The following is a 17,155-nucleotide window of genomic DNA, read 5'->3' as shown; positions in this document are numbered from 1 at the left end:
CATGCATTTTTCAACTTCCAGGATGTCTGTGAATAACTTTGTTTGACAAACTGATAAACACAAGTTCGACTGTCCACGTTCATTATCAGACATTTAAATATTCATTGGCAGTGATTCAGCTGCTTCCACGTGGTCATCTTTTGGAAGACATTTCACTTTTCTCCTTGGCAGACATTCAGCTGTTCTCGCGGTTATCACTTTGGCCTTCAGCCACTTCACCAGCATTCATATCAAGTGGCCTCGAATCATAGTTAGCTGAGGTTGCAAAGTTTTCATTGTAGCACAGAGCATGGAAGAACTTTCTCTCAGCAAAATGATGTAAGCTTATTCTACTGCCCAGAACCGGGAAAAGCCTACAATTTCGAATTGGCAATCAACCAAAACTACGATAAACAGAAAAATGTAAATACACAGAATATAAGTGTTTTCCATACCCCCATCCACCAGTGCTAATATTTATCCTTTAAAACTGTTACCTAGCAGAAAAGCATCACATTGCAAGCCATTAAAAATAAAGCAGAAAAGCAACATGCAATGCACAATGTACACAGACATGCATTATAACACCACTTAAATGCAGAAATAGATTAAACATGCGTTTTACATCACTAATTAATATGTTGATCAAACCAGTTAGTGCAAAGCAATTCCCATTTGTAATGTGTGTGTTTTGGTTAGTACACAGCAATCAAAATTAATATATTTACTTTGTTAGGGGGGTGATTGATCTGAATGGGGTACACAAAAAATCTTCTGTACCTCACTCCATCAATTTCCCTCCTTTGATGATCACAAATCCTGAATACCTGAAACAATTTGTGAATCATCACCAAAAATGCAAGACCACCCATATTTTCCAATAAATTTTATTCGATCAGACACTTCTTCTCAATAATTTTTGTTAGTTCAGCAAATTCTATCTCATTTCCATTGTTCTCGACAAAAATGTTATCTTTAGTTCTAAATCTAAAATGTACTTATCCTTATGAAGTGCAATTCTATCTACTGGTGGCAACTATTGGTACATTGTTAACAGTCTCATTAGGAAAAAATTATACAACATAAACACATCTTATACCTAAAGCAAAACATGTTATATTTACTATGGTATCTAAGTTATCCTATAAATCTAATCTACTAAATATGTACTGTCTGTACAAAGTGCGTTTCCACACTTGAACGACTTTCAGTCCTTTGTCCCTTCTTTTATTTTAACTACCTAGAAATTGTTCATCAAAAATTGTCTTTGTCTCGTGTGCTAAAACCCAGAAATATTTTCTGTAATACTGTTAGGGAGACCTTAAGTGATCCCTACATTCATGTGTAAATCATCTCTATCTATAGGTTCACAGTCTTTATTTAGATTGTCCTGATCATCCTTTCCTCCTCTAGTGTCAGATAAGATAACTCTCAGTATTTCCAAATTTTCTTCTTCCTTGACCACCTCTCGTACAGTCACTCTCAGACTTTCCTGGCTATCTGCTTCCTCTCGTATATCAGGAAGTGCCATATATGTCCATTCCAGTGACTTGTACTTCAGATTTGGTCTCTGTGTCTGTTGTCTTAGTTCTGTAGTACTTTCTAAATTGTTGTCAGGTGAAAAATCATTAAGTCTTACACCATGCTGCACACTCTCACAGTCTGTTGGTCTTAAATCACCAGTTTTACAGTCTGTCTCTCTTGAGTTACCAGCTTCTGGTTGCGTAGCACCTGATTCTGAACATGTATCCAAGAACTGCAGTCTACTTCTCAGTGGCCTATCTTGTTGATCAGTTATATATGCTTTTCTCATTGCTGGTTCCAATAGTACCTTGTAAGCATTTAAATCTGTCCTTCCATCATTTGTATTTCTCATGGTCCCTAGAACTAGGGGCAAAGCATCTAGCCAATTCAAGACAGTGGAATCACACATTTTGGCTAATTTGACTTTCATTTTGCCAATCACCTGTTCACCAATGCCAGAAGCTTCTGGACAATAGACACAATACAGTTTATTTTTAGTGCTCAGTATTTCACAAATTAGACTGATAACTTTGTTGGCAAGATCAGTTTCCCTATCTGTGTGTGCCTGTCCATGATACATGTATGCAAAATGGGCAAACATACTGTTGGGCATAACAGCTCTTTCATCTTAGTAGGCCCAAACCTCATTTTCTTCTTTTTGTATGCAACCTTCTCTTACCCATATTTCCTTTTCCTCATCACTTGCCTGATCCTGCACTTTCCTCACTTCTTCCCATGTTTCTGCTGTGTTAGTTAGCATGTGATATTGGGAAAAAGTGTCTTTCTTCGCCCATGTCTGATTCAAAGAACAATCTTGTTTTGTGCACTATTTTGCCAATTCATCTGCAAACCAATTCCCTCTGGGAATGTAGTCAGTTTCACATTTGTGAGCAGCAGGAACTGCTAATGATCCCCTATCAGCTATTCGTTTTTTCTTCTTTCTCCACCTGCTTCTCCATTTTTCAACTTTCTTTCTCAGCAATTCTTTAGTTTTTGCTTTTCTTCCAGCTTTGTTTACATTTTCTATGCCCTTCTCTGTGAAGTTTGATCTATATGGTTTTTGCAAATCCCTACATTTGGAACTTTCTACTCCTGTCTCGCTGGCAACTTCTTCCAGTTTTTCCTGCAAATCCTTACTTTTTAAGGCATTGCTTCTACTCATAAGGAGTATCTCTTTATCCAGGTGAAATGTTAACTCTGTTCATACTTACCTTTCCAGAATGTGATTTCCCCATGTCTACCTTTAATTCTGCAATGTCTATCTGTTGGCATTCTGCATTTTTTCTAAAGCCACATTCTACCCATTCTCCCAACTCCTCATTTGTCAGACCCAAAGAGACTTCTTTTAATCTTTCTCTAGGTTCCATTCCCTGCAACCATCCAGTCTGTTTTTCAGCTAGTATCTCAGTTCCGTTTGCATAAATCAGAGTTTTTGTCAGATCTGTCGTTGTATCTAATTGATACACACTAAGCAGTATATTCCTGACACTTTCAGATAATAGTTCTCCTTTAGGATCTGGTTTTACCTCATGTAACGTATGGTCAGTGAATGTTCTTCCTCTACCTCACTTTTGTAAACAGAAATTTCAGAATCTATATTCATTGGGACTGTTAAAGCTTCCATATTCATGGGTAGTTCTTTTAAAGCTTCAGACAATTGTCGTGTTTTGACTGATAATTCATTTTCTTCTTCTTCATTATTTGACCTATTTATCACTTGTCTTTTTTGCCAACAACTCATTGGAAGGAGTTCTGACTTTATTACTGTACTATTAATTTGAACAGGTTCCTGTCTATTTATTGCATTAATCCCTATGGGAGCTGGAACAGTTTGGAAAACCTTTGTAGTCTCTGCCGGCGATGCCTTTGGCACCACTGTTGCAAACTCCCCTAGATATGGAGGTGATCTGTTATCCAGAATCTCATCTAGCAATTCATCTTTTGTGTCACTATATTTACAGTCTAAAATGTTAACATGCTTCTCTTCCTCTTTATTTTTATCTCCAGTAGATCCTCCCATACTCCTTACAGGAAACAAATCATTAGGTACATCTACCTGTTCCCATCTACATATTTTGTCCTCAATATTCTTATTCTGATATTTATTCAAACCAAAATCATAACCTCTTTCTGATCTGTGTTTTTCTTTCTCATATGCCTCCTCTTGCCAATCTATTAATGCTTCCTATTGTCGATATCTATGTTTAGGCTTAAGTTTCATCATTGTTTCACCCAAATGCGCAAAACCTTTATGTTAAAATAACTTTCTGGAGGAAATGCAAGCTCACCATCACCTTCCGTATATTGCACCTAATTCTTGACCCACAAGCAAGTGTGCCAGCCATACTTCATTAGCATGTGAGATACAGGCGTTCCCATGGAAAAAACTAATTTCCACTCCGGTTTTACTACAGGCTTGTCTTTCACAAACAATCTTTTTACCTTTCCAAACAATGAAAATTTCTTCTCTTTACCAATGAGGGCTGAAAATCCGAAACCGGTCTTTGGATGCTTGTTTCCAGTCCAGGGAGGACCTGGCTTGGCAGTTCGGGCTGGACTGTTCCCATGGGGCACAGGGTCAAGGCTGATTTGCATATGGCTGGGTTCAAACTTGAATGGCATGGTGAGAAAAAAAATGATGGATTGTGGCCTAGACCTCTGTAGTGGGGTGAATGTATGACATTGTTCTGCATTCTGTCCATCACCTGTTGTTTTTGCATTTGTCACCTTGAGTGGGACGGGTATACTCAGACGTGAGTCCCGTGCTCTCCATGCTACTGGAATCAAGCTATCCAGGCTGATGAGGGCTGAAAGCCCGGAACCGGTCCTTGGATGCTTGTTTCCAGTCCAGGGAGGACCTGGCTTAGCAGTTCGGGCTGGACTGTTCCCCTGGGGCACAGGGTCAAGGCTGATTTGCATATGGCTGAGTTCAAACTGGAATGGCATGGTGAGCAATAAAACGATATATTGAGGCCCAGATATCTGTACTGGGGTGAATGTATGACATTGTTCTGCATTCTGTCCATCACCTGTTGTTTTTGCATTTGTCACCCCGGGTGGGGGGTATACTCCGACGTGAGTCCTGTGCTCTCCATGCCACTGGAATCAAGCTATCCAGGCTGATGAGGGCTGAAAGCCCGAAACCGGTCCTTGGAGGCTTGTTTCCAGTCCAGGGAGGACCAGGCTTGGCAGTTCGGCCTGGACTGTTCCCGTGGGGCACAGGGTAAAAGCTGATTTGCATATGGTTGAGTTCAAACTGGAGTGGCATGGTGAGCAAAAAAACGATGGATTGAGGCCCATATCTCTGTCCTGCGGTGAATGTGTGACATTGTTCTGCATTCTGTCCATCACCTGTTGTTTTTACAAGGTCTGTGGCAGAGCATGGTGCGAACAGGGGGTGTCCGATAGGGACTGTACGTGGTCCCTGATGGGACTCAGACACCCACGAATGGCAATGAGTTTGGCTGCCACGAGTTCAAAACCCAGCCGCAGCTATTCAGCCAACTCTACCTGGCAACTCCACACACTTTGTAGGAACTCCATGTAATGGTCGGGAGGTGCTGGGAGACATCCGTGGTGGTATGTGTTTCCTGCTGTGTGGTCTGTGCACATGATGGCCTTGGCTCTGGACAGCTGGCATGCCCTGCTCCTGGGGATGGTGTGCGGAGGCTGTCCATTATCCGTTGGAGGGTGTCTTGACATATTTGCAGGTTGTCCTTTCAGCTTCAATGATGTGAAGTGTGGTGTGCCCTGCAGGAGGTAGTGGTTGTCCCTCTGCAATGTGAAAGGGGAGATGCAGGTCAACAGAGTTGCACATTATGTTGAATGTTTGCAGATGTTTCCATTCAGACTGCATGCCAATGTACATTGCCACTGTTTTTGTGGAGCCGGCTATTTGATGACAGTCAGTTTGTGTTACGACTACATGAAGGATGTGTTGTAGTACCCGTGCATTATCATCACACAGTGTCAGTCATTGCCAGATGTAAGTGGACAGTTACTCTGCATGTGCAGGAACTGTTGTGAGCTGTGTCCTATGGTGTTGGTGTTGCACTTTGTACCTCATTGCTATCATTGCTGATTTTCTGTGATTGCTTTGTGTGTGTGCTGCATTGTGGGTGAGTTGCCCCTGCAGCTCCGAGTTCTTGCAGCCTTCTCTCTTTGAGGTGGAGTGCCTTTGAATTGTGTGCTTTTCGGAGCCTGATTTGTTTTTGACTTGGGTCATATGTGCTCTTGGACAGATTTCGTGGCCTTGTGCATTGTTTGTCTGCTGCGCGCATCATACAGCATGGGTTGTGTGTGCACGTAGACATGTCAGAGTGTGACCTGCTCTTTTACGGGTGATCCACACTGGGCTACCTCCATGTCGATTCGTAGGCCATCTCATGTTTTTGGGCTGCTGCCATGCTATCTGGCATGCAGTGTTACTTGCATAGTCAGTGTGAGTCACAGAGCCGCTGCTTTGCTGGATTCAGCAGATGTGCATGGGTCGGTTGTGATATTGGTGAAATGGAGGGGTTCTCATTGTGGACCGGGCCCTACTTGGCGTTTCTATGTGTGCTGCAGTGTGCCAAGGCTATCAGTGACATGTTTCACAATCATTGTGGGTGTGCAGTGTGCTACGCGTAATTGTGCATGTGTGCCATTGTGTCCATCACCCCCCGTCCCTAGTAGTTACTCACCCTGTTGCTGTTGGGTCAGATCGTATTGTGCTAAGTCCAGGCCCCGAATTCCTGCCACTGTCTCCACACTGCTGACAGTGGCCCCCATTTCCTCCTGCACATCCAGCTCCTCCTGTGGCGCAGGACTCTCACCTCCAGCTTGTGGCCACCATTTCCTCCAGCTCATCCAGCTCCTCCTGTGGCGCAGGACTCTCACCTCCAGCAGCCCTTGCTGCCTTCCTGTTTGCGGAGAGCTTCACCTTGGTTTGGCTGTGCATTTCATGCCAGCGCCTTTTGACCTCCTCCAGTGACCTCCTTGACACTCCGACTGCATTGACGTTGGCAACGATGGCATGCCATATTTCCGTTCGGGTTGCCAGTGCCTCAATGGAGTTGCCGAACAGTTGTTGATGGTGTTCAATCACCTCCGTGACGATGATCGGGTCTTCATGCAGACTGAACCCCGTCTTCCTCTTCCTTTTGTCCTTTCCCTTCCCCGGACACGGGGTTCCTGGCTGTACCTCCATGGGGATTGTGGGGTTTGGCTTGTCTTCTGCACTTAGTCCGGGAGCATCCATGTTGCAGCGCAGTTTGAATAGCTTTTTCTTATTTTTTTATCTTTTTTGTTGCTGTTTCCCGCCAGACGCTTGGGGTTTGAAGGCCTGTGGCTGGTTTTCTCAGATTTTTGTACCGCGATTGGCCTCATTGTATGTTTTTTTGCATTCGCGTTTTGCATTGTTGCGGCGTGGTGTTGATTTTCACAATGACATTTGACACGTTATCTGGAGACTATCACATGCTTCCTCCTTGTTGTGAATTCCACGTTGACATAGGGTTATTTTCCCGCGAAGGGCTGCGATGTTGAAAGTTGGGTTATGCTACTCTTTTGGTAGTTATCACATGTTCTTGTGAATATACCTCCTAGTTTTTCTCCAAAAAGGGGTACACCGAGTGGCTTTTATTGTAAAAATGAACTTGAAATGTCGAAAAAACATAGGGCCCAATTTTTAAAAGGTATTTTGGAGATGTACAGGGCTCCCCCAGTTGAAGTACTTCATGTGCTACAGAAGTGCTTCTTTATGCACTGCAAAATACAATTCACAAACAACCAGAAGTCTCCCCCTGCACCTCTACTATCTTTTCACTACGGAGGTCTTTGCCCTAGTGGCAGAGAGCTTCACCCACGTAATTATAGAAATGTGGCAGTGGTAAGGAGCAAGGGGAAATGGTATGAAAATGGGGAATAATTGGCACAAAATTAATGGGGTTAAGGGAGGCGCATGCTTATACCAAATGCACACTTACATAAGTGTAAGACAATTGCTATTCACAAACTGTTGTATGGCGTTACAACGCCTGCTTTTACCCCGCAAGACGTTGCAACGCAATTTTTTACCCCGACTTGCTGTCGGGGGTGCGCTGGAGTTTGGAATAGTATCATTTACTATTCCAACTCCAGTCTGTGCAACTGTTGGGAAGGTGTGGGAGTTAAATACAACACCTTATACCCCCTACAGGAAGCCATTTTCTTTGTAATGGCATGCGGGGTAAAAGCATGCATTTTAACCTCTTCGCTGCGTCGGCTATTCCGCCGCAGCGCTAAGGGGGTGGGGCGGCCGCGCGGCGGTTCCATACTAGTGTCAGAACCGCTCCGTCACGGCTCGCGGGCGAGCTGTGCTTGTGACGGAACGGTTTGTCACGAACCCGCCCGCCCATTAAAGCGTCAGCGCAGGCGCGAAATCAGCGCCGCGCAGGCGCGGCGAGCGGGCCGTGACGGAACCGTTCCGTCACAAGCACAGCTCACCCGTGCTTGTGACGGAGCGGTTCCGTCACAAGCATGGGAGGGGTTAATGCATGCATTGTAACTTTTGTTTCCCTTCACAAACTATACTTCTAATTTCACTACATCCCTATGATGTGCAAAACATAATTAAATGGACTCTTGTCCAGCCTTGAAGTAAGTCAATCACCACACATGGCAAACTACTGGAGCTGCAACACAATGCAATAGAAAGCAAAAGGGATGTGTTTTAACAGTAACTCCACATAGGAATTAATGTATATTAAATAAAATGAGCTTTACATTTAAAACATTACTTTACAATGTTTTAAAAATAGGTAATATTTTGGTTTTTAATTTAACCCCTCCCATGCTCGTGACGGAACCGTTCCGTCACGAGCCTCGGGTGGGCTGTACTGGTGATGGAACGGTTCTGTCACGGCCCACTCGACGCGTCTGCGCGGCGCGAATTCAGCGGCGCAAATTCAGCGGCGCGAATTCTGCGCCTGCGCTGACGTTCTAAAGAGCGGGCGGGGCCGTGACAGAACCGTTCCGTCACAAGCACAGCTCACCCGCGGGCCGTGACGGAGCGGTTCCGTCAGGAGCACGGGAGTGCCGCGCGGCCACGCCTCCCCCTTAGCGCTGTGGCAGAATAGCCGCCGCAGCGAAGAGGTTAATCATCATCAAAAAACTTTCTTTTGGTTCGGAGAACCATAAAAGCACACGAATGTGAACAAATACTTTCATAAAACACAATAAATTACAAAACTCAATTTGCTGCAATGCAATTCATAGAACTAATACAAATTCAAATTGCGACTTCTAGCACAAGTACTTTGTGGATCCAATGGAGTGCCCTCAATAAAACAACTACATACTAAGATAGGACAAAGTTCCAGAGAAGTAAACACATCAAGAGAAAGCCCTAAAATGGCTTGTGATGGGTCTGTTATGCCATCTGGCATACCAAAATAGTATCCATAAGAGGAAACTCAAATCCATTGGTCATCATAAAGGAATAAAGTGCATAGTACAATGTATCTAATCTCTCAGATAAAAAAAAGTAACAATAACATTCATGATAGATTTTGCAATAAAACTGTGTTTGAGACAACTTAACCCCTTCCATGCTGATGACAGAACGGTTCCGTCATCAGCATCGGTTGAGCTGTGCTGATGACGGAACCGTTCCGTCTTGACTCCGCCCGCGCAATGCGGAGTCAGCACAGGCGGGGAATACGCCCCGCATGCAAGGGGTTAAAACATAGACGAAGTACCTAAAACCAATAATAAACAATACATGATGGATTTGGTTAGAACGATAAAATCCTGTTGTTTAGGAAATTCCTTCAAAAGGAACATTTAGATTTGATAAATGAATATCACACACCTACCCACTATAATCCACCCCCTCGGCTGCGAAATAGCATTCCTTACACAATTGAAGACTTCCTATCCCCCCCCTTGGTGGCTCGCCTGGGGTGTTCTAGGTTCTTTAGCACAGATACACTTTGACCTCTATATCCAGACTGCCTGGAGGTATCTTACCATCACATATACCACCAACCTAGAGGTGTCAGATCTTAGGATCCTGGTGGCAATAAGGCAACTCCTAACACCCTGCAATCTGCACAAGGGTAGTAGCCATTTTCTCTTCTAAATGTTGTATGCTGGACATAAAAAAAATGGGGCAAATCTTCTAGAGGCCCATTACATGCCGGGCACTCTGTTCTCTGGTGGTTCACATTTGCCCACTTGGCACAGAAGGTCATAATGGGTAGGGTCTGATATTAAAATTGTAAAAGCAATTTCCTAGTCAGAGAAGGGGTGATTTTGTTGATCATGTCATTGTATCTAGGAAACAGCTTGAGCTCCAGAAAATCCAAGGTCAAGGTACCTTTACTACTGCCTATAACTACCTGTTGTACCATCTGTCAATAGGCCAGCTTCATTGATGTTTTGGATCCCGATGTGAGGGACTCTGGTACATTCCAAAAGGTTCCCAACCCCACCTTTCTAAGCAAGGACCTGTTATGCATGAGCCAAGGTATCCGCTGGCTGACTAGTAGGACTACTCTAACTTTGAGAGAATCTCTCTAAGCCTCCAAGTCGGATGAGGTCCATATCTTATGCTAATACAATAAGAGTTGAAGCTTAATTTTCCAGAAAATGTTCTTAAGTGCCAAATCTAAATGCAATGGAACCAGCGGTGTGCTCTTAGTGAGCACAAATAGCTGCATAATAAACATATTCTCAGAGTGAGGAAGGATGCTACAATCAGCGTAGACCAAAATCTCCACACCGTAAACGGCTGCCCCCATGGGCCTAATGTTATAGATCTCAATCGCTGCAGCGACATTTTGCTCGAGAAAGTTTGTTGTATAACTTTAGCAGTAGTGATAATAATGTATTATTGTACAGTTAGGCTTTTTGGACCTGCCAGGACCAGTATAGGCTGGGAGTTAACCTTAGCACAAGATAGTCAAATGTGTATTCTTGCTCTATTAAGGCTGTCCCGAAAGAGAGTTTACAATTCAAGAATTGTTTAGCTCTAGCAGGTTTAAAGAAGATGAATTTAGTTGGTGCACTATTTCGTTCTAGTCCTGCTCCAAATAGAAATTATTAAAATCATCCACCAACTGCTGAAAACCTTGTAACAATTTAGAAATCAGGAGTGTCATCCACAATGAGCAGAGCGGGTACTCTCCTAGCCCCCACAGTAGGAGCATTGAAACCTTCCCTGTCCAGTCTCCTCACAATGTTGTTTATATAGAGGGACAACAGGGTGTGAGCCAGTACACATCCCTATCTGACTCCCTTCCGGATGCTTATGGAATAGGTGATCTGCCCCTTATCCCCCCATCTAAGACAGGCATAGTTCTTGTCATGCAAACTTACTAGAATTGCCAATAAATTAGATGGGTTTCCTATCCTGTCCTGTATTGTCCAGAACGTAACCTTGGGTACTAGGTGGAAGGCTTTTAATTTAATAATACACTTATATTTAAAATAAATTAATTTAACATTTTAAACATATTTTAAACTATCTAGAAATATTCTATTTAATTTAAAAAACGACATATAATCTTGTTAGTTACAAATTGAATAGAAAAATAGAGTCTTAATGAGATTCCATTTTTTTATTTGATAGTATTGTTAAAAAATAATGAACAATGAATTAATATCTTAACATTAACTTACAGTGAATAGAATGTTAAGAAAATACAGAACGCACATTTTAAGGGGTAGATTGTTGTATATTTTTTAAGTAGTCTTAGGTGGTTATCATTATGGGGCCGATTACGATGCGGCTGCAAAAGCCTACGACCCTCGGTCGGAGCCTTTACGGCTGCATCGTAATGGGCCGGTCGGACTCATTTTGATGTAGGCAGTCGGAAAAGAATATGACCGGTCATTCCAGCTGGCTTCCAAAGGGCTCAGGGAGCACATCCGCCATTTGGAATGTGGTCAGTAATCTCAAGGGCAAGCCTTTCCTTCATTGAGATTACGATGATGCTTTCTGACATAGTTTCCATGCTGGTCTGTCTGACATGAAAACCATGCCAGAAAGAGTCTTTGGGGAACGCCAGCAGGGCCCCCGGAGGTGCACGGTCTCCGGTTGGAGGCCCCCTGTTGATCCCTGCACCCTATGGCAGGCACCTCAAGGTGCCTGCCACAGGGTGAAGGGATGAACTGTACCTCCCATTTTACAACAGGAGCATGCATCCCGTCTGGTTTATGGCCCGAATGCATGATCCTATTGAAAAATGTAGGAATGCATGTGAACAGTGTTCCGGCACATCCTATTGGTCCAGACGGGTCTGCCGACCGGGTGTTGGTCGGTCCCATGACTGATGCGGTGTCGGGCGGAAGAGATTCCGCCCGGCATTGTAATGAGCCCCAATGTTTATCAAATTATTTTACTTTTTTGCATTAAATACATTTTATTTAAGTTTTTTTTAAATAATGAACTTTATTAAATGCTCCTATATTTTCGAATAGGAAGATCTCTGCCTGATAGTAAAGATCTCAAGAAGCAGGTGTAAAGTTACTAACAGTAACTTTAAACTTGTTTATTCTGTCAAATGAGGCTTCACCCACTCGTGTGGGGGTTGGCAACTGTTACTCTACTCCTACGTGTATATTTCCTCTCAGTAATGGTGAATATCACACAATTGGAGAGTTGCACCTCAGTGTAGGAGTAGATATACATGTGAGTAGATGTACACATGCAAACTTACTTACCTTTGTGAATTTGCTGCGTCTTGTAGATCAGTGGACTAATGCATCCACTATAAGGGCCTGTGTTCAACCTCAAAGTTACAGGTTCAAACCCCGCTGGGTCCACTCACCCTTTCATCCATCTGAAGGTTGGAAAATTGAGCACCGTTAGGTAACACTAAGCATCTGTTATTCAGCGCCAAGAGGTCTACAGGTGTCAGGTGAACGCGCACTATACAAATACATATACATTTTATGTTAATTTAGCCCTTTGTCTTCGAAGTCACTGGAGATAGTTTTGATATTGTTCCTAAACAGTCACTGTGTAAGAATTTAGGTCACAGAGCTTTAACGTGGGTGTAGAGTATGACCAGTACCACTGATGTCAATTCATTTAGCAATGCATTAGTCACAAAAAGTAAAATAAGTGCTTTGGCTAACAGCCTTACAACTCAGCTCTGTGTAAGGTCAGACAGTCCTATAGGATAATCTGGCAGTGCCTGAAACAATAGTCTGACCAGTCATTATGAGGGCCTTTCCTGGAAGTTTTAAGTTCTGTTTAAAGGTCGGGTGGGCTGTTTTTTACTGTTGATTTTCCTAATGCTACGTCAAATATATAATGACGCAAGCATAAAAGCCTACAGTCAGGTATACCTGGCAAAAAAACTATACATTGTGTCTTAACAAGTTAAAAACTTCCCCGATTTGAAAATGTGGGACACTTCTGACTCGCTAATGGGGGGGACCAGGGGGAGGGGGCGCTTTATTTGGACTCCTTGGCCTATTTTCTTTCCCAAGCCATCCAGGCTCTTTTCAGGAAAGAAAACTCCTTTGTCAGCTATGTCGGTTAGTGCCTATATTTCACCATCACAAGGATGACTGAATTTCCATTGTGCAGATGGCGCATGAGCTAGTTGGGCCTGCTTCTTTGAAACCTTTTATCATCCCTCAAATATGTCCACTGGAGGAGAGGATCGTATTACAGGGCCCTGCGTAATGGCCAAGATCACACCTCGTCGTCACGTGCACCCAATGACCGAGTCGTTTGATCAGAGAAACACCCTCAATGCGGGCTTAGATTCAGCAACGAACACTGTTTTCTTAGCCGTCCTTGGAAAGCAATAACATTTCGAACATAAAATGGCCGGCCCCCTGACAGCATGTAAAAACGCCGAACCGCATCGCGTCCTTGTTGCTGATATTAAAACAAATGAAATCATAGTGCCCTGAAGGAGGCCACGGGCTGCTGAATGCACACAGAAATGTGAGCCTAGCTGATTAGTAAAAGAAACATGCTTTAAGAAACTACTAAAGCGCTTCCTCCCCTTCGCTCTCCCTGTGCTTATGTCTAACCACTGGATATTGCCGTTTCCTCTTTAATTTCGGTTTAATTATTTGGGGGCCGGCGTGAATACTGAAACCAGAACACATAAACTTAACACATGTTAAAGCTGTTTAAAGACAAACCGACAGCATGAATGAATGCTCTGTGCTTCGGCATACTAGTAGAGAGTCAACATTGAGGCAACATGCGTATGTTTGGAAAAAGAGGATGCAAACAGGGCAAATGTGCAGAACAGGTTAAAGAAAAATTGCTTATTTTTTTTTCAATAAGCACCACACGCCGTATTATACAAGTGCTCAGGGGTCGCAACAGGCATTTGCGCCCGCATTGCATGCCCGTGGGTACTTCTGTACTACGGAAGAGGCCAAGATGCTTCTGCGGCTCCTTCGGTATTACCGATAGCGCAAGCGCACATAGATCGCCAGCGCTATCTTCCGAGGGTGTTGCCTCATTTGCTTGGGGTTTCGCCCCATGTAAATGAAAGAATGCTATTGCCTCTCTACCCGAGCCATATTACAGACGCGGATACAGAGGCATGGAAGCTCTCAGGAGGTGCACTGTCAGTGCGCCCCCTGATGGCAGTAGTGTGACCAACTGGCATGGGTGCAAATTCAGGACAGCGAGTTTAAAAATTCAGGACAAAGGGTCAAAATTCAGGGCAAAACTTCAGGACAAAAGGTAAGTTTTACAGACGCGTCAGAGGAGTTCGCGCAATAGTATATAAGGAAGTAAATAGACAACCACTTAAGTACAAGTTAAAATAAGTTTATATTAGGTTGAGACAATCGTGCACTACACGTTTTTTCAGTATGGCCGCTGCTTGCTACCTTAGACGATTCAAAACTGGCATCTCGCTCCAGCAGGTACATTAGTCACCAGACGATGGTGAGCCACACCTGAATATAAGTGAGGCCGATTTTATTGTTGATTCAAAACTATTGGATATACAAGGAACTTAGCAGTGCTAGCCCCAAGTAACAAAACCGCTCATTCCCCTTTCCAGCTTCCCAGGGAAACACCTGATGCTCGGGCGGCCAGTCCGGCCTTGCTACCACCCTCCCATGGTGCCCCTCATCTTCACATAGACCGTCTCTCATGTGTATTTAATTTCTTTGATAGTGTTACTCATCCCAAGTATGTCGGGCAGGGTGTCAGAGTGAGTTACGTCACACACACATTATGTAGAGACAATGACTCATATAAACGTGAAAGTCAATGTATAGGAAATGTTACTTAAGATAATGGGTGCTACAAGGTGTAATCATTCTTTTATATATCATTCAGTCTTTCACCATTCATTCTGTCCTTCCATCTATGTGCCCATCTATATCCAAACATATTCAACCATTTTCAAACCTAGCCACCATGTATCCTTCCATTCATCATTTCACTCATTCATCCCTCCATTCACCCTTTCACTCATCCATCCATTATTCATCCACCCACCCTTCCATCCCATCCATCTGTACAGTCATCCATCCACTCTTCCACCCATCCATCTATTCACTCATCTATCCAGCCATTTACCTTTCCACCCATCCAGCCATCCTTTCACTTACTCATTCATCCACCCAGTCACTTATTCTTCCACCCATTCACTGTGTTGGTCATTCATCCTCCCATCCCCTTTCACTTATCCATCCACCCTTCTACCCACCCACCCATCTACTCATCCATTCATGAATCCATCCATTGACCCTATTACTTATCCATCCGTTCTCTCATCGATCCACCCTTTCACTTCTTCACTCATCTATCCATCCTTTTGTCCATCTATTACCTTTCACTCACTCATCAATCCTTACATCCACCCTTTAACTTATCCATCCATCCACCCTTTCACTTATCAATTCATCAATCCATTCACTCATCCATTCACCCATTCACTCACCAAATCAAATTTCAAAGCTTTATTCGACAGCATGTCATACAAGCGGTTATACATCCTAACACTCACCAATTATCTACCCTTTCACTCATCCATCCATCTATCCATCGTTTCACACACCTATCCACCCTTTTACCCATCCATCTACCCTTCCACCCATACATCCATCTATTTACCCTTTCTCTCATCCATACTTCCACTCACTCATCCATCCATCCTTTCTTTCATTATCTATCCATTCACCCTTTCATTCATCCTTTCACTAATCCATCCAGCCATTCACACATTCCTTCACTTATTTACTCACCCACCTTTTCACATGAGCTAAGCCTTTGTCTGCAGAGTTGCAGACAGAAGAGGCCCATCAAGAACTTCACCCCTGCTGTAGTCCCAAAGCAAGGGGTGGGGTGGGGGGAGGGTTCACTATGCCCCTGCACATAGGAAATCTGAAAACTAGAAGTCATGAGTCATGTATGATGCACAGTGCCAGGATGTGCGGTGACTGTGACATGGTGCTGTTTCCAGGGCTTTAAGTGGCGTAACAAAACTGGGGATCTCTTCAAAGTGGGTATTCAATGTAATTAAGGGTGTGGTATAAAACATCTAGGCCAAAAATCTGTGCGTAGCATATGTTTCGCGCGACTGGTATTATGTTGTTTCTGTCATTGCATCCAGTTATATAATACAGCAAGTATCATTACACCAACAACAAGCCAGGACTATTGGCTTTGTCAATGGTTGTTATTTGCTTAAAATAAAGCAGTAACCATGGCTTTGTTGAAGATAATATTGAAAATACTTCATTTCTTAAATGATGAGATAGTGAAAGAACATACCCTGTTCTTTTTAACTTGTTTTACAGGCTTCTTTAAATAAACTGTTACGTTGCAGCATGGGCGTTTTACCTTTTATCTAACCGAATGCCCTGCTGTACACTGAGGCAGGAGGAGGCCACCACATGCTGTCACACCCCCAGACTGCCCCATTGACATTCTATATGCGGCAATTAGCTGGCATACAGAATGACAATAGGTGGGAGGGGCTGCTCTTGTGCTCGAGGAGTAGTGCGAGGCGCCAGCTTTAGGAGGCTAAGGCTTCTCACAGGGGAGCAGTGCTGCGCCCTGTGAGGCCAGAATTACGGATAAAAGGTGTCCGTAAAAGGGATCCTCACGGACAACGGACGTGAGGTCCCAATTACGGACAGTCCATAAAATTTACGGACGGTTGGTCACCCTAGATGACAGCCCTATGGAGCAGGGAAGGGAGTCCCATGGACCCCCCAGACAACCCCTTGCAGGCGGGTGCAGTCACTCACTGCACCCGCCTGCAAGGGTAGCTCTATTCCTGCTTCAAGGCACAGGCAGTTGCCGCCTGGACTTTGAGAACAAAGAGCGGCTTCAAAGCAGCCGCACAGTTTTTCACCTGAATGCACTGCCCTGGGGCAGCGTGAGTTTGCCGCTGCCCTGGGGGCAGCGCATTCATCCTAATAAAAGGCACACAGATGATGGATGAAATGTAGAGCAAATCAAAAATTCGCCCCAGTCAAAAGAGCTGGGTTAAATCCATCATTCTCTTGCTCACCATGCCACCCCAGTTCAGACCCAGCCATATGAAAATCAGTCTTGACCCTGTTCCTCATGGGAACAGTCCAGCCCAAACTGCCAAGCCAGGTCCTCCCTGAATCGAAAACAAGCATCCTTGGACCCGTTTCGGGGCATCAGCCAGTCAGCCAGGCTAGCTTGAATCCAGTGGCACAG

General features: G+C 43.9%; 1 pseudogene; it reads right to left on the bottom strand.

Annotated features, from left to right (window-relative positions):
- Nucleotides 1-1,300: 1,300 nt before the first annotated feature.
- LOC147690132 (uncharacterized) lies at nucleotides 1,301-2,263 on the bottom strand (annotated as a pseudogene).
- Between the last annotated feature and the right edge of the window lie 14,892 nt (nucleotides 2,264-17,155).

Source organism: Lissotriton vulgaris, chromosome 9, assembly GCF_964263255.1.
Source record: "Lissotriton vulgaris chromosome 9, aLisVul1.2, whole genome shotgun sequence".
In the NCBI taxonomy this organism is placed as follows: Eukaryota; Metazoa; Chordata; class Amphibia; order Caudata; family Salamandridae; genus Lissotriton; species Lissotriton vulgaris.
This window is presented reverse-complemented; position numbering and strand designations above follow the sequence as displayed.